Genomic DNA, 19,403 nt, shown 5'->3' on the forward strand with positions numbered 1-19,403 from the left:
GGTTTCTATTTAACTTTTTTTTTGGGGGGGGGGAACTTAGAAAGTTGCAAGAAAGTACAAAGAAATCCTGTAAATCCTTTACCCAGATTCACCCATTGTAAATATTTTGCCATTTTGGTTTTCTAGGCCAAGTTATCTGTGTTAGATAGAAATTATGAATCCCCCGTCCCCCTTCTGCCCACCTTAACATTTCCTCCCCATGGCGTTCCCATGGAAAGAAATGACAAAAGCTGTGTGTGGTCGATTCTCAGGAAAGAACTTGTCAGAACAGTCATGGAGCTGATTTAGGAAATATATTTTCAAATTTGAATCCTCCTTATTAGATGCTGTAGTGATCTAGAGATATTTTTATTATGTATGACAAAATCAGTGCAATTAGAGTTTAAGGAAAGATAAAGAAAATGGCATCCTAGGTACTCTGAAAAACCATACCCATAGCAACTGAAATTCTGGATAAATGTTAAATGTCTTTTAAAATGCATACTATGCAGATTTTAATTTTTAAAAAAGATACAATTTACAATAGCAAAAAACATTATTTACCTAGTGATAAATATGGCAAAAGATATGCAAGCTTTTTAAAGGAGAAAATAAATTAGGAGGTCTTGCTTTATGAGATAATAAGACGTCATAATGTTAAAATAATTAAGAGTATGCTATTGACTCAAAGTAGTTCAACAGAACAGACAGAAACCCAGAAGTAGACCCAAACATATAAGGACACTCAAGTTCTGATAGACACAGTAAGGCAGATCAGTGGGGAAATGATGGGATATTCAATAAATAGTGCTTGGACAAGAGGTCATCCTTGTATCTCAAGAGGGAAAAATAAATGAAACTGGACCCATATATTACTCCATACTCAAAAATCAATTCCTGGCAGATTAAAGACTGTTATGTAAAAGGAAAACACATAAAATGTTTAGAATACTATGTGGGAAAGTAGCTTTATATTTTTAGAGTAGGGGGTCTTCTTAAATAAGACACAAAGAGTAAGACCCATAAAGGAAAAGACTGATAAATTTGGCTGCATTAATATTAATAAGGGAACTTCTGTTCAACAAACAACATAAAGAATGAGAGACAAACTACAGACTGGAAAAGGAGATTTGTCACAGTGAGATACCATTTCACACATACCAGATGGGCACAAATTTTAAAGTTAGATGATATTCAGGTGTTGACAAGGATTTCCAGCAACAGACACTCTTACCCATTGCTGGCAAGAGTGTAAGTTGGTACAGCTTTGGAAGATAGTTTTGCATCCCCTAAGAAAATCTGAACACGTACATACCCTACGGCCCAGTAATCTGTTCCTGGGTGTGTGCTGTAGGGAGTGGTTCTCAAAGTGTGGTCCCCAGACCAGCAGCGTCAGTATCTTCTGGGAACTTGTTAGAGATGCATGTTCTCCAGCCACCCAGACCTGCTGAGCCAGAAACTGCGGCTGGGGACTGGTTCTGTTTGTGGGGAAGGGAAGGAGATAACGGGAAGAGTGCGTACAGGCGTTAAAGGTACCGGGGATAGCCTATTTTTAAGCTAGGTGGTGAGTTTACTGCTGTTCGCTTTACCATTTTAAAAAACAGTATACTCAGTGGGAACTGAAAGTTTCAGTCATGTGAGATGTAGGACTGCGTGATTGAGAGGTAAATGAAATGATGAGCAAGCCTGCCCAACTTGCCGGCCAGTTCTGGGGGTCTGGCTGTCAGATCCAAACTTGTCTGGTCCATGAGGCAGTTTGATGCCAGTTTTTGGAGGCTTAGATATCTACCTTGGCTTAAATGTGGATGGGGACAATTCTGGATCTTACGACAGGGGTGGAACTTCAAAGGGATTAGTAGGGAGGATTAGGAAATTCGGACACCTGCCTTTAGCCTCTCCACTCCAGGAGTCAGGGCTGTCTGCCATTTTGCCACCTGACCTCACCCTCCCCTCTGTCACACAGGATGAGACCTATGGCTAAAGGCCATATGGCGATGTCTTATATGCACCTTTTTATACGTATCATACAATAAAAAAAAGGTTTTGGTTCAGAACAGTAATTTTTTTTTTTTTTTTTTGAAGTACGCGGGCCTCTCACTGTTGCGGCCTCTCGCGTTGCGGAGCACAGGCTCTGGACGCGCAGGCTCAGCGGCCATGGCTCATGGGCCCAGCTGCTCCACGGCATGTGAGATCCTCCCGGATCGGGGCACGAACCCGTGTCCCCTGCATCGGCAGGCGGATTCTCAACCACTGCGCCACCAGGGAAGCCCTGAACAGTAATTTTTTAAGCCTCTTAGTTCATTTACATGGACATGTCTCATTTTTTAAAATTAATTTTTATTGGAGTATAGTTGCTTTACAATGTTGTGTTTCTTGCTGTACATACAGCAAAGTGAATCAGCTATAAGTATACATATATCCTCTCTTTTTTAGATTTACTTCCTATTTAGGTCACCACAGAGCATTGAGTAGGTTTCCCTGTGCTTTACAGTAGGTTCTCATTAGTTATCTGTATTATACATAACAGTGTATATATATCAATCCCAATCTCCCAATTCATCCAAACCCCCCTTGGTAATCATACATTTATTCTCTACAGCTGTGACTCTATTTCTGCTTTGCAAATAAGGTGAGCTCTACCATTTTTCTAGATTCCACATATAAATGATATTATATATTTTTCTCTTTCTGACTTACTTCACTCTGTATGACATTCTCTAGGTCCATCCATGTCTCTGCAAATGGCACTATTTCATTTTTGTGGCTGAGTAATATTCAGTAGATGCTGGAGAGGGTGTGGAGAAAAGGGAACCCTCCTGCACTGCTGGTGGGAATTTAAATTGGTACAGCCACTATGGAGAACAGTATGGAGGTTTCTTAAAAAACTAAAAGCAGGACTTCCCTGGTGGCACAGTGGTTAAGAATCCGCCTGCCAGTGCAGGGGACATGGGTTCAATCCCTGGCCCAGTAAGACCCCACATGCTGTGGAGCAGCTAACCCTGTGTGCCACAACTACTGAGCCTGTGCTCTAGAGCCTGTAAGCCACAACTACTGAAGCCTGCCCATCTAGAGCCTGTACTCCGCAACAAGAGAAGCAACTGCTATGAGAAACCCGTGCACCGCAATGAAGAGTAGCCCCCGCTCACTGTAACTAGAGAAAGCCCGCACGTAAGGAAGACCCAACACAGTCTTTGGGTCTTTTTATAAATTAAAATAAATTAATTTTTTTAAAAAAAATCTAAAAGTAGAATTACCATATGACCCAGCAATCCCACTCCTAGGCATATATCCAGAGAAAACCATAATTTGAAAGGATGCATGCAACCCGATGTTCATTGTAGCACTATTTACAATAGCCAGGACATGGAAGCAACCTAAATGTCCAGCAACAGAGGAATGGATAAACGGGATGCAGTACATATGGACATGTCTCATTTACATGAGACATTTAGAAAGGTCATCTACCTTTACCCAAAAAAACTCTTGTAACAAATATTTCCCTGAAATAATGAGAGATGGTCAGTAGGTCATTCAGCCACATGACAGCAATAAGACTCACCTACAGGAATGTCTTCCAGGCAGAACCTGAAAATGTAATACTGCCACCTCATTGGTGAATTCAGAGTCTCTCTCGGTAATTATCTTGGAATAGATCATTGAGCAGAGAGAAAACTTGCTATTTGTAACCACATACTTATTTGAGTTTGTCCTCTCCTTGATCACATGCCCCTTCCTCCAGCCCCCAAATGTAATCACTCTCTGTGAATTTTCTTTTAGCCACGCCTTGCTTTTCTTTATACTTTCACCACACAGGAATGTGTTCTTAAACACATTCTTAGTGTTCCCTGACACATTATCAAGGTTTTTGACCTTCATATAAATGAAATCAAAGTGTGTGTAGTCTTCCTGACTTGCTTGGATTATAGTTTCTATTTGTGATAACCACTCAATGTTGACATACATAACCTAAGTTTATTAATTTTCACAGCTGTATAGTGTTTTGTTGTGCAATATATCCAGTTTATCCAGTCTTCTGTAAGAACATTCGGGTGGTCCAGACATTTTGCTATTATAAACAGTGCTCTGTGAGCATTCTGGGGGGCACTCCTCATCCATACGCCGTTTCTCTAGTGTATGTACCTGGTGAGGGATCTGAACCATCAACTTTGTTGGATGATTCACACTGTTTTCCAAAGTGGTTGAACTAATTTATACTCCCATTAGTCCTGGATGAGATTTTTTTTTTTTACTCCATATTCTTGTTATCTCTTGATATTGACAAAGATAAATTTTTAAAAATTTATTTTTTGGCTGCTTTGGGTCTTTGTTGTTGCGCGCGGGCTTTCACTAGTTGCGGCGAGCGGGGGCTACTCTTCGTTGCAGTGCGCAGGCTTCTCATTGCGGTGGCTTCTCTTGTTGAGGAGCATGGGCTCTAGGCGCAAGGGCTTCAGTAGTTATGGCATGCAGGCTCAGTAGTTGTGGCGCATGGGTTTAGCTGCTCCAGTGGCATGTGGGATCTTCCCGCACAAGGGCTTGAACCCGTGTCCTCTGCACTGGCAGGCGGGTTCTTAACCACTGTACCACCAGGGAAGTCCCGACAAAGATAAATTTTTTTTACCAATTCAGTGCATGTGAAATGTTATCTTTATCTTATTATGGCTTTAACCTGCATTTGCTGAGGTTTACCATATTGGGTTAGTTATCTTAAAAAGAAAAAAAAATGTGGAAGTTCTCTCTGTCTTGCCCATTTGGCAATATTATAAACAACCTTCCTGGAAGCAGCTGGGATTCCACATGGATGTTCACAGCATGATGCATGATCCCCCCAAACAGAGCAAAACATCTTCAGGGTTGTAACATGAAGCTGAGCTGCTACCAGCACTGTTATTCAGAAGTGACAGGCTCCTTGCTAGATTGAGTGTGAAAGCCTTGCTGCTTCTAGAATGGAAGATAAGTACCAATGACTTGTGTGGACTCCAGTCCCTTCTGGAACCTTATGCCTGGAAGATACAACTCACTCACCTGCTGCATGGCAGCCTCTAGGATGGCTACAGGGTTTCCCTGTGGAGGCTTCTGCTTCAAGTGTCTTCCCAGGTGTCTACACATTTCACGCTTGCCTTACAAGGGAAGGATCCATCCTAATCCAGTGGGCATTTTGAAAAATGAAGGAACTGAAAGCCCTTCAGTAAAGAATAGAAAGTAAAGCCAAACCAAACTTAACTTCACAAATCTCCTTTTTTTATAAGGTGAGAGTCTAGAGCTGGGTTCAATATAGTGGCCATGGCCACCTATGGCTGCTGAGCACTTGAAACATGGCTACTCCAACTGAGGAGCTGAGTTTTAAATTGTGTTAAATTTAATTTAAATTTAAATTGAGAAACTGAAGCAATATAAAATATTTTTCTGTTAAACACATTTTTATTTTGGTAGTACAACATTTCAAACTGTTGAACATTTACCATCTGAACTGATGTTCTCTAAGTATGAAATAATATACACTTTTGAAGATGGTATAAAAATTTTTTATTTTGATTACATACTGACTAATATTTTTGATAACACTAGGTTAAATATATTGTTAAAGTACTTATCTGTTTCTTTTTGCTTTATTAAGTGGTTACTGGGAAATTTTAAGTTACATATGTGGAGTGACATCAGGGAAGATGGTACAGTAGGAAGTGCCAGGAGTCCATCTCCCTACATAGACAACTATACTGGCAGAATCTGCCTGATGTGACTCTTCTAGAGCTCTGCAGTCTATTCAAAAGTTGCAACTTCTAGGGGAAGCCCTGACAGTAAATTGTGGTTAATTTCACCTCTTGGCACATCAGTGGCTCCCTGTCAACCACTACCATCCCCCTACTGCAGGCAGCCATGCCCATGTACTTGTAGTAGCCTGTGCACAGCTTATGGGAGCCAGGGTGAACAGCAAAGACCTTGTCCTCCAAATATCAGGGATCTGCGTTCTGATTGCTGCTTCTGATTGCAGAGATACAGACACTGTGGTGGGAAGCCATTGTTCCAGTCCCACCATCTGAAGAGACTTACAGGGGATTTAAAGACCCAGAGCTTATCTTTTCCCTCATTCGTTATTCCCTTTCTCCCCTTTTGGGCAACAGACATTTAAGGACTAACACATTCAAAACCAATTGAATATCCATAGAAAGTTACTATGTACACCCAGGGAAAGGTACAGGCTCAGAAAAGACAGGAGAAGACCCTGACTTTATACCTCAGGCTAATCCTTGGCACAGAGGAACCAAACAACAACAACAAAAACAACAACAACATCAGTAAACCCTGGAGCAGGCAGAGCATCTGATTTCCAGAGTTACTAGTATAATTCAAATGTCTGATTTTCAACAAAATATCACAAGGCGCACACACACACAAAAGGAAAGTATGGCCAATTCAAAGGAAAAATTAAATCAACAGAAACTATCCCTGAGAAAGGCCAGATGGTGGACTTAATAGAAAAATACTTTAGAACAGCTGTCTTAAAGATGCTCAAAGAGCTATCGGAAGATGAAAACAAAGTCAAGAAAACAATGTAGGAATAATTTGTAAATATCAGTAAAGAGATAGAAGACATAAAAAGGAACTAAAAAAAATTCTGGAACCAAAAAGTACAATAACTGAAATGAAAAATTCACTAGAGGGAGTCAAAAGCAGATTTGATCAAGAAAAAGAAAGAAACTTATAGAAAAGATGATTGAAATTATTGAGTTGAGTAACAGAAAGAATAAAAACTGAAGAAAAGTGAATAGAGCCTGCAGAACCTGTGAGATACTGTAAAGAAGACGGACATATGCCTCATGGGAGTCTCATAGGAGAACAGAGAGACAAAGGGGCAGGGAGATTATCTGAAGAAGTAATGGCCAAAACCTTCTCACGTGTGATGAAATACATGAATATTAATATCCAAGAAGCTCAATGAACACCAAGCAGAATGTGCACAAAAAGGTGCACACTGAAACACATTCTAATCAAACTGTTAAAGACAAAGAGTCTTGAAAGCATTAAGAGAGAAGTGACTCATCACATATAAGAGATCTTAAATAAGATCATGTGGAGATTTCTCATCAGAAACCTGAGAGGCCAGTATACAGTGGGTTGATATATTTAAAATGCTGCAAGAAGAAGAAAAAAACCCCCAAAACCTTGTCAACCAAGAATACTTCATCTGCCAAAACTGTCCTTCAAAAATGAGAGAGAAATTAAGACACCCTCAGATAAACAAAAGCTGAAGGAATTCATTACCAGTAGACCTGCCCTGCAGGAAATACTACAGGAAGTCCTCAGGTTGAAATGAAAGGACACTAGGCATTAACTCAAATCCATATGAAGAAATAAATATTTATAGTAAAGATAAATACATGAGAAATTATAAAAGCTAGTAAATTGTAACTTTGGTTTGGAATACCACTTTTTTTCTCTACATGATTTAAAAGACTAATGCACAGAAAAATTATTAGCCTATGTTTTTGAACACACAGTGCATAAAGATCTAATTTTGTGACATGAGTAACTGAAAGGGGTTGGGGAATGGAGCTGTATGGAAACAGTTTTGTATGTTATTGAAGTTAAGATGGTGTTAGAACCTTAGGATGTTAAAATGTAATCCCTATGGTAACCACAAAGAAATTAAAATGTCTCACTACAAAAAAATCCACTAAGCACAAAAGAAGACAATAATGCAAGTACTGAGGGACAAAAAGCTATAAGGTATATAGAAAACAAATAGCAAATGATACTTTATTTTTTATTGAATAAATTTGACAATACAACATTGTGTAAGTTTAAGTTATATAGCGTGTTACTTTGAAACATTTACATATTGTAGTATGATTGTTGATGAGGCTACTTCTCACATTACGTAATTATAGTACAAAATTATTGTCTATATTAATTTCATTATACTGTGCATTAGATCACTATGGCTTCTTTACTACTTGTTTACAAATTTGTACCCTTAAACACCATCACTCTTATCCCTATTCCCATCCCCTGGTAATGACCATTTCACTGTTTTTTTACATGTTTAACGTTTTTTAGATTTCACATATAAATGATATCATTCAGTACTTTCTGTCTGACTTACCTTGCTTAGCATAATGTACTTAAGGTTTATCCATGTTGTCACAAATGGGAGGATATTCTTCTTTCTCATGGCTGAATGATATTCTATCGTATATATGTACCATTTTTTTGGTCCATTTATCCGTTGATGGGCATTTGGGTACCATATCTTGGTTATTGTGAATAATGCTGCAATAAACATGGGAGTTCAAGTATCTCCTGGAAATCCTGTTTTCATTACCTTTGGGTATATACCCCAATGTGTAATTGCTGGATCATACTTCTAGTTTTAATTTTTTTCCTTTTTTACAAATTGAGGTATAGTTGATTTACAATATTTTATAAGTTTCTGGTGTACAACAGTGATTCATAATTTTTAAAGGTTATATACCATTTATAATTATTATATTCCCTGTGCTGTGCAATATATCCTTGTAGCTAATTTATTTTATGCATAGTAGTTTGTCCCTCTTAATCCCATAACCCTCCTCGCTTCCCTCTCCCCACTGGTAACCACAAGTTTGTTCTCTAGATCTGTGAGTCTGTTTCTTCTTTGTTATATTCACTAGTTTATTTTTTAGATTCCACATGTAAGTGATATCATACAGTATTTGTCTTTCTCTGACTTACTTCACTAAGCAAGATACCCTCCAAGTCCATCCATGTTGTTGCAAGTGGCAAAATTTCATTCTTTTTTATGGCTGAGTAGTATTCCTGTGTGTGTGTGTGTGTGTGTGTGTGTGTGTGTGTGTGTGTGTATTCATTCCACATCTTTATCCATTCATGTGTTGGTGGACACTTAGGTTGCTTTCATATCTTGGCTATTGAAAATAATGCTGCTAGAAACTTTGGGTTGCATATATCTTTTGAATTGATTGTTTCATTTTCTTCAGATATAAACCAGGAGTGGAATTGCTGGATCATATGGTAGTACCATTTTTAGTTTTCTGAGGAATCTTCATACTGTTTTTACAGTGGCTGCACCAATTTACATTTCTACCAACAGTATTTGAGGGTTCCCTTTTCTCCACCTCCTCACCAGTGTTTGTTTTCTCTTCTCTTTTTGATAATAGTCATCCTAACAGGTGTGAGGTGATATCTCATGTGGTTTTGATTTGGATTTCTCTGACAATTAAAGCTGTTGAGCACTTTTTCATGTGCCTGTTGGCCACCTGTATGTCTTCTTTGGAGAAGAAGACAATTCAGGTTTTCTGTCCATTTTTAGTTTGTTTTTTTTTTCTTTTTTGTGATAATGAATTGTATGAGCTGTATATATATTTTGGATATTAACCCCTTATCAATCATATCATTTGCAAATATTTTCTCCCATTCAGTAGGTTATCTTTTCGTTTTTGCTGTGCAAAAGCTTTTAAGTTTAATTATGTTTTAGTTATTTATTTTTGTTTCCTTTGCCTTAGGAGGTAGATCTAAAAAAATATTGCTACAATTTATGTCAAAGAGTGTTCTTCCCATGTTTTCTTTTAGGAGTTTTATGGTCTCCAGTCTTACATTTAGGTCTTTAATCCATTTTGAGTTTATTTTTGTGTATGGTATTAGAAAATGTTCTAATTTCATTCTTTTACATATAGCGGCCCTGTTTCCCCAGCACCATGTATTGAAGAAACTGTCTTTTCTCCATTGTATATTCTTGCCTCCTTTGTTGTAGATTAATTGAATTTAAGTGTGTGGGTTTTTTTCTGTGCTCTCTATTCTGTTCAACTGATCTATATGTCTGTTTTTGTGCCAGTACAATACTGTTTGATTACTGTAGTTTTGTAGTATAGTCTGAAGTCAGGGAGCATAACTCCAGCTCTATTCTTTTAATATTTGAAGAACCTCCATATTGTTTTCCATAATGGTTGGACCAAGTTACATTCTCACCAACAATGTATGTATGTTCCCTTTTCACCACATCCTCACCAGCACCAGCTGTCTCTCTTTTTTTTTTTTTTTTGGTGGTATGTGGGCCTCTCACTGTTGTGGCCTCTCCCGTTGTGGAGCACAGGCTCTGGACATGCAGGCTTAGTGGCCATGGCTCACGGGCCCACCCACTCCGCGGCATGTGGGATCTTCCTGGACCAGGGCACGAACCCATGTCCCCTGCATCGGCAGGTGGACTCTCAACCACTGCGCCACCAGGGAAGCCCTGCTGTCTCTTCTTGATGATAGCCATTCTAACAGGTGTGAGGTGATATCTCATTGTGGTATTGATTTTCATTTCTCTGACGATTAGTAAGGTTGAACATCTTTTCATGTGTCTATTGGTCATTATGATATCCTCTTTGGAAAAATGTATAGTTAGTTCTTCGCCCATTTAAAAAATTAGATTTTTTTGTTATTGAGTTCTTTATATATTTTGGATATTAACCACTTATCAGATATATGGTTTGCAAAATTTTCATCCCATTCTGTAGGTTTTTTCATTTTGTTAACTGTTTCTTTTGCTATGAAGAAGCTTTTGCATTTGATGTAGTTACATTATTGATGAGCTTCTTCCCTATGTTTTCTTCTAGGAGTTTTATGTTATCAGGTCTGATGTTTAAGTCTTTGATCCGTTTTGAGTTAATTTTTGTGAACAGTGTGAGACAGGCGTCCAATTTCATTTTTCTGCATGTATTTCTCCACTTTTCCCAGCAAGATTATTTGAAGAGACTATCCTTTATCCATTGGGTATTCTTGGCTCCCATGTTGAATAATGGTTGACAGTATATAGCAGGATTTGATTTGGGGGCTTTCTATTTTGTTTCACTGGTTAGTGTGTCTGTTTTTGTGCCAGTACCATACCGTCTTCCTTACAATGGCTTTGTAGTATAATCTGAAATCTGGAACTGTGATACCTCTGACTCTGTTCTTTTTTTTCTCAGGATTGCTTTGGCTATTTGGGGTCTTCTGTGGTTCCATACAAATTTTAGGATTGTTTCTTCTATTTCGGTGAAGAATGGCTTTGGTATTTTGGTGGGGGTTACACTGAATATGTAGATGGCTTTGAGTACTGTGGCCATTTTAACAATATTAATTTTTCCAATCCATGAAGAAGGGATGTCTTTCCATTTATTTGTGTCTTTAAATTCTTTCAGCAAAGCCTTGTAGTTTTCATTGAACAGATCTTTCACTTCCTTGGTTAAATTTATTCTAAAGTGTTTTATTATTTTTGATGCTATTGTGGATGGGACAGTTTTCTTTCTTTTTCAGATGCTTCATCATTAGTGTAAAGGAATACAGTTGCTTTCTGTATGTTGATTCAACCACTTTACTAAAATCATTTGATTAATTCCAACAGTTTTATGACTGACTCTTTGGGATTTTTTCTATATATAAGGTCATATAATCATCAAATAGTGAAAAATTTACTTCTTCCTTTCTGATTCAGATACCTTTTATTTCTTTGTTTGCCTATTTGCTCTAGCTAGGATTTCCAGTACTATTTTGAATAGGAGTGGTGAGAGTGGCATCCTTGTCTTATTCTTGATTTTAGAGGAAACACTTTCAGTTTTTCTCCCCTGAGTACAGTGTTGGCTGTGGGTCTGTGATATATGGCCCTTATGTTGAAGTATGTTCCTTTTATACCTAATCTGTTAAGGGTTTTTATCATGAAAGGTGTTGTATTTTGTCAAATACTTTTTCTGTTTCTAGTGAGTTGATTACTTGATTTTCATCTTTCATTTTATTGATGTGATGTACTTATTGATTTGCATATGTTCAATCATCCTTGCATCCCAGGGATAAATGCCACTTGGTCATGGTGCATAACCCTTTAAAAGTGTTCTTGAATTTGGTTTGCTATTTTTTTTGAGAATTTATGCATCAATATACATCAGGGATATTCGTCTATAGTTTTCTTTTCTTGTGGTATCCTTATCCGGTTTTGGTATCATAATGTTGGCTTTGTAGGATGAGATTGGAAGGGTTCCCTTCTCAATAATTTAGAAGAATTTGAGGACGATTGGTGTTAATTCTTCTCTAAATGTTTGTTAAGATTCTCTAGTGAAGCTGTTTGGTTCTGGAATTTTCTGTGTTGGGGAATTTTTGATTACTGATTCAATCTCTTTACTCATTATTGGTCTGTTCAGATTTTCTCTTTCTTCCTGATTCAGTCTTGGTAGGTTATATGTTCTAGAAATATATATATTTCTTCTAGGTTATATAATTTGTTAGCATATAATTGTTCATAGTAGTCTCTTATGATTCTATGTGTTTCTGCAGTATCAGTTGTAATGTCTCCTGTTTTGTGTCTAATTTTATTTTAGTCTTCTCTATTTCATCATCAATTAGTCCAGCTAAAGGTTGGTCAGTTTTATTTATCTTTTCAAAGAACTGACCTTACTTTTGTTGTTTCTTTCTATTTTTTTTTTTCTGGTGTCTATCTCATTTATGTCTTTTCTGACTTTTATTATTTTCCTCCTCCTGCTAATTTTGGGCTTAATGTAAGGTTAGGTTGTTTATCTGAGATACTGCTAATCTCTTACTGTATGGATTTTTGCTTCAGGCTTGCCTCTGAGAACTGCTTTTGCTATATCCTACAATATTTTGTATGTTGTATTTTCATTTTCATTTGTGTTAAAATAATTTTTCATTTCCAGTTTCATTTCTTTTTTGACCCAAGGGTTGTTTAGAAGTGTGTTTTTAGTTTCCGCATATTTGTAGATATTCTCACTTTTCTCATTTCTAGTTTTATATTATTGTGGTCTGGATCATTTCAATCTTCTTAAATTTGCGAAGATTTTATTTTTTTGTGTGGCCTATCATATGATTTATCCTAGAGGATGTTCCATGTGCACTTGAGAAGACTGTGTATTCTGGTGCTGTTGGACAGAATGTTCTGTATATCTGTTAAGTCCATTTGTTCTAAAGTGTGGTTCAATTCAAGTATTTCCTTGTTGATTTTCTGTCTAGATGCTCTATCCATTGGTGATAGAGAGGTATTGAAGTCCCCTACAATTACTGTATTGTTGTCTATTTCTCCCTTAATATGTTATTATTTGCATAATATATTTTGGTGCTTGGGAGTTGGGAGCCTATATATTTACAGTAATATATCTTCTTTTAAAATTATTATTTTATTGAAGTATAGTTAATTTCCAATGTGTTAGTTTCAAATGTACAGCAGAGTGACTCAGTTATACATATACATATATTAATGTTTTTTATATATATATATTAAAAAATACATATATTCTTTTCCAGATTCTTTTCCATTATAGATTATAAGATATTGAGTATGGTTCCCTGTGCTATACAGTAGGTCCTTGTTGTTTATCCATTTTATATATAGTAGTATTTGTTAATCCCGATCTCCTAATTTACCTCCCCCCACTCCCCACTATCCCTTTGGTAACCATAAGTTTGTTTTCTATGTTTGTGAGTCTATTTCTGTTTTATATATAAATTCATTTATACCATTTTTAAAAGATTCCACAAATAAGTGATATCATATGATGTTTGTCTGACTTCACTTAACACTAAAATGTCTATATCCATTTACGTTGCTGCAGATGGCATCATTTTTTATGGCTGAGTAATATTCCATTAAATTCACACACGCACATATATACACACTGCATATTCTTTCTTCATTCATTTGTTGATGGACATTTAGGTTGCTTCCATGTCTTGGACATTGGAAATAGTGTTGCTGTGAACACTGGGGTATATGTTTGTTTTCAAATTACAGTTTTTGTCTTCTCCAGATATATGCCCAGGAGTGGAATTACTGGATCTTATGGTAGCTCTGTTTTTAGTTTTTTAAGGAAACTTCATACTGTTTTTTATAGTGGTTGTACCAATTTACATTGCCACTAACAGTATAGGAGGGTCCCTTTTCTCCCCACCCTCTCCAGCATTTATTATTTGTAAACTTTTTGATGATGGCCATTCTGACCAGTGTGAGGTTGGTAAAAGGCAATGTAATGGTCTCAAGAATAAAATTAATAAACAGGAGTACTCTACCAAATAAATAAAAAAATTTAAAAGAAGAACTAAGCAGAAATTCTGGAATTAAAGAACTTGGTAAGTGAGAAGAAGAATGCATTAGAAATAGAGCAGATCAGATGGAAAAGAGAATCAGTGAGCTGGAAAATAGAAAATTAGAAATGAATCAGTAGAGAGAAATCACTTTTTTAAATGTGAAAAAACCCTACAAGAGCTGTCAGACTCCATTAGAAAAGCCAACAAAAGAATAAGGATATTCAGAAGGAGAAGAGAAGGGAAAGAGGGTGACAGTTTATTTAAGGAAATAATAGCTGAGAACTTCCCAAACCTGCGAAAAGGAACTGGATATAGAAGTCTACAAAACTAATAGCTACCTGCCACTAAGCCTGGAAGCACACACACACAAATGCTGGTGGTTAAAAAAAAAGGGGGGCAGTGGAAAAGTGGCAGGAGGTGTGTACTTCGCACCTGCAGCTTTGGGTGTGCCCATGGCCCAGTAGGGGGATCCTCAAGTGTGAGGGATGTAGAGGATTGTGGGTGGTTCTCTTGCCAGAATCCTGAGGCAGACAGCAATAGACACTTTTCTTCAGTTATCTTTGTCTGCTACCTCCTTTTCCTTTCTCTCCTCCCAGTCACTGAGGTCTCTCCTCAGAGAGCAGCATATCCCTCTAGCTTCAGGTGTGCAACAGGACAGATACCATTCACTGCTTCCATTCTTCACTCATTCTGCCAAAGAGGTTTTGCCACCCACCTCTGGACCTGCTGCTGCCTTCTGTGCTGCTGCTGGCTACACTGCAACTCCTCTTGCTCCACAGCTTCCTCCGTGGTACAATCCACCCACTTTTGGGTTCACAGATGGATGATCTCTTGGGTTTCCTGGTATGATGTGCAGAGGTACTCTTTTTTGGTTAGTTATGGATGTCTGATTAATTATAAATCAAAGGGGAGAGAATGCTGACATCACTCTCAGTAATAACTTTAAATGTAAGTGGATCAAACCCTTCAATCAAAAGATAGAGACTGGCAGAAACAAACAAACAAAACGATCCAACTAGATACTGTTTATAAGACTCACTTTAGATCCAAAGACAGAAACAGGTTAAAAGTAAAAGGACCAAAAAAAAAAAAAAAAGTGAAAGGACAGAAAAGGATATTCTGTGCAAACAGTAACCAAAGACAGCAGGGGCAGCTATAATAATATCAGACAAAATGGAATTATTTAAATCAAAAAAAGGTTACAAAAGACAATGAAGGATATTATATATTAATAAAAGATTCAATAGAACAAGAAAGTAAAATAATTATAAACATCATTAATGTATCTAATAACAGGACATCAAAATACATAAAGCAAAAAAATGACAGAAGAAACAGTTTTAAAATAATAGTTGGAAACTTCAATATCTCATTCTCCACAATGGATAGAAAAGACAGGTAGAAGATAAGTACAAAAATAGAGGAATTACGGACTTCCCTGGTGGTGCAGTAGTTAAGAATCTGCTTGCCAATGCAGGGGACACGGGTTTGATCCCTGGTCTGGGAAGATCCCACATGCTGTGGAACAACTAAGCCTGCGTGCCACAACTATTGAGCCTGTGCTCTAGAGCCCATGTGCCACAGTTGCTGAGCCCATGCACCACAACTACTGAAGCCTGCGTGCCCTAGAGCCTGTATGCTGCAACTACTGAGCCCATATGCCTCAACTACTGAAGCCCACGTGCCCTAGAGCTTGCGTGCCACAACTACTGAGCCCACATGCTGCAACTACTGGAGCCCGTGCAGCTAGAGCCTGTGCTTCACAATAAGAGAAGAAGCCACTGCAGTGAGAAGCCTGTGCACGACAATGAAGAGTAGCCCCTGCTTGCTGCAACTAGAGAAAGCCCACATGCAGCAACAAAGACCCAGTGCAGCCAAAAAAAAAAAAGAAAAGAAAACAATACAATAAACCAACTAGATGTAACATAAATATACAGAACATTCGACCCCAAAATAACAGAATATACATACTTCTCAGGGGCACATGGGACATTCTCCAGGATAGATCACATATATACTAAGCTATAAATCAAGTCTTAATAGATTTTTAAAAATTTTATTTATTTTCAATATCCGCAAATCAATCTGTGTGATACACATTAACAAATGGAACAATAAAAACCATATGATCATCTCAATAGATGCAGAAAAAGCTTTTGACAGAATTCAGTGGAACTAGATAGGAAGCTCAGAAATAAACCCAGACACCTATGATCAATGAGTCTGTGACAAAGGAGGTAAGAATATACAATGGAGACAAGACAGTCTCTTCAATAAGTGGTGCTGGGAAAACTGGACAGCTACATGTAAAAGAATGAAGTTAGAACACTCCCTAACACCATACACAAAAATAAACTCCAAATGGATTAAAGACTTAAATGTAAGACCAGACACTATAAAACTTTTAGAGGAAAAACACTCTTTGACATAAACCACAGCAAGATCTTTTTTGACCCACCTCCTAGAGTAACAGAAATTAAAACAAAAATTTAAAAATGGGACTTAATTAAACTTAAAAGCTTTTGCACAGCAAAGGAAACCATAAAGAAAACAAAAAGACAACCCACAGAATGGGAGAAAACATTTGCAAACAAAGCAATCTACAAAGGGATTAATCTCCAAAATATACAAACAGCTCAAATAGCTCAATACCAAAAACAAAAACCAAAAAAAACACAACCCAATCCCCAAATGGGCAGACCTAAATACACATTTCTCCAAAGAAGATATACAGATTGCCAACAAACACATGAAAGGATGCTCAACATCACTAATCATTAGAGAAATGCAAATCAAAACTACAATGAGGTATATCACTTCACACCAGTCAGAATGGCCATCATCAGAAAGTCTACAAACAATAAATGCTGGAGAGGGTGTGGAGAAAAGGGAATCCTCTTGCACTGTTGGCAGGAATGTAAATTGGTGCAGTCACTATGGAGAACAGTATGGAGGTTCCTTAAAAAACTAAAAATAGAATTACCATATGACCTAGCAATCCCACTACTGGGCACATATCTGGAGAAAACCATAATCAGAAAAGATACATGCACCCCAGTGTTCATTGCAGCTCTATTTACAATAGCCAGGTCATGGAAGCAATCTAAATGTCCACTGACAGAGAAATGGATAAAGAAGATGTGGTACATTTATACAATGGAATATTACTCAGCCACAAAAGGGAACAAAATAATGCCATTTGCAACAACATGGATGGACCTAGAGATTATCATACTAAATGAAGTAAGTCAGACAGAGAAAGACAAATATCATATAATATCACTCATATGTGGAATCTAATTTAAAAAATGATACAAATGAACTTATTTACAAAACAGACTTACAGATATTGAAAACAAATTTATGGTCACCAAAGGGGAAACGTGGTGGGGAGGGATAAATCAGGAGCTTGGGATTAACATACACACACTACTTACTCTACATAAGATAGATAACCAACAAGGACCTAGTATATGGCACAGGGAATTCTACTCAATATTCTGTGATAACCTATATAAGCAAAGAATCTGAAAAAGAATGAATATACATATATGTAAAACTGAATCCCCTTTGCTGTATATCTGAAACTAACACAAAATTGTAAATCAACTGTAATTCAATAAAATTAAAAAAAAAAAAAACCCACGCACCTATGGTCTAATAATCCATGACAAACAAGACAAGAATATACAATGGAGAAAAGACAGTCTTTTCAATAAGTGGTGCTGGGAAAACTGGACAGCAACATGTAAAAGAATGAAATTAGAACATTCTCCAACACCACACACAAAAATAAACTCAAAATGGATCAAAGACCTAAATGTAAGGCCGGACACTATAAAACTCTTAGAGGAAAACAGAGGCAGACCACTTTTTTACATAAATCGCAGCAATATCTTTTTTGATCTACTTCCTAGAGTAATAAAAATAAAAACAAACAAATAGGACCTAATTAAAATCTTTTGCAAAGCAAAGGAAACCATAAATAAAAAGACAAGACAACCCTCAGAATGGGAGAAAATGAGACAACCAACAAGGGATTAATCTCCAAAATATACAAACAGCAGCAGCTGTTTTTGATAGGGATTGCATTGAATCTGTAGATTACTTCAGGTGGTGTGGATATTTTAACAATATTTATTTGTCTGATCCATGAACATGGAATTTTTTCCATTTGTTTGTATCTTCTTCAATTTCTTTCTCCAAAGACTTGTAGTTTCAGTGTACAAACCTTACACCTTCTTGGTTAAATATATTCCTAACTAATTTTTTTGATGCTCTTATAGCATTTTTAACTGATTGGAATTTTGAAATCTGGCAAAGAGAGAAACCATCTTCATGGGTCATTCCTTCTCAAACCATCATACAGTTCCTACATCTAAGAATTTTCTCCCTAGAATTACCACTTTAGTTTGATCTAAAGAGCAAGCTCCACTCAAATCTGACCTACTTAGACCAAAGTCTCACTCGCACACACCTCATGCTGGAGGAAAAGCAGTGTGCTGGCTTCTCGGTTCTCAGCTGTGAGGAATCCTAGGTTACCCTGGCAATGAGGCAGAAAACTGCAAAAAGCCTGACCAGCAAAGCAGAAAGGAGGCCAAAGAAAGACCAACTAATTTATAAAATGAACAATACTATTTGATCTCATACAATGAAATATTGTAAATTTAATAAAAACTCCGTAAGGTTCATGATTATATAATATTTATAAAAATAAGTCCTCTATGTTGTAAAATACTAGCTACTAATTAAAACTAAAGAGTGCTCAAACTAATGTGGTTTACATGTAAACAGTATTTACAAACAGGCCTTTTGTGAATGTAGTTCTTCCTTGGCCCTGTATTTTGTGGAGTTCTGACTCTTTGCTTTCATGATTCTGACATACTGCAGGATTATGCCTTGGTTTTCTTTTACCATCACTCTTTTATTTTTGAATATCAATCAATCACATTTTAATATTACCCTTGTACTTTTTTACCATATATCTCCATCTGATCATGTTTCAGTATAAAGTATTTTATCATCATCATTCCTTTTAAAAGAGGTTCCAGGAATACACTTTTAATAAAACAGGATTTTAAGAACAAAAAATGGTAACCAGGAGACAAAGGGTGCTTTGACAGTATGCCTAGATTTATGCATTAAAACAAACTAACTAAAATATGAAGTTTAAGTGGCATTTTATGTTTTCAGTTTTTAAACATTTTTAACAGTTACTTTAGCCAGAACCCCTGGATTTGTCCACAAACACCATGGGCCCAATTAGCTTATTTTCAAAAGCATCTTTTCAATAGACAATTGGCTAAGAAATAAAACAAAGAAGACAACATTCAAAATGTGTACCCCAATCCCATTTTGGAGGCATTTAGTGAACAAGAGTC

The sequence above is a fragment of the Kogia breviceps genome, chromosome 2 (assembly GCF_026419965.1).
Source record: "Kogia breviceps isolate mKogBre1 chromosome 2, mKogBre1 haplotype 1, whole genome shotgun sequence".
Taxonomy (NCBI): domain Eukaryota; kingdom Metazoa; phylum Chordata; class Mammalia; order Artiodactyla; family Physeteridae; genus Kogia; species Kogia breviceps.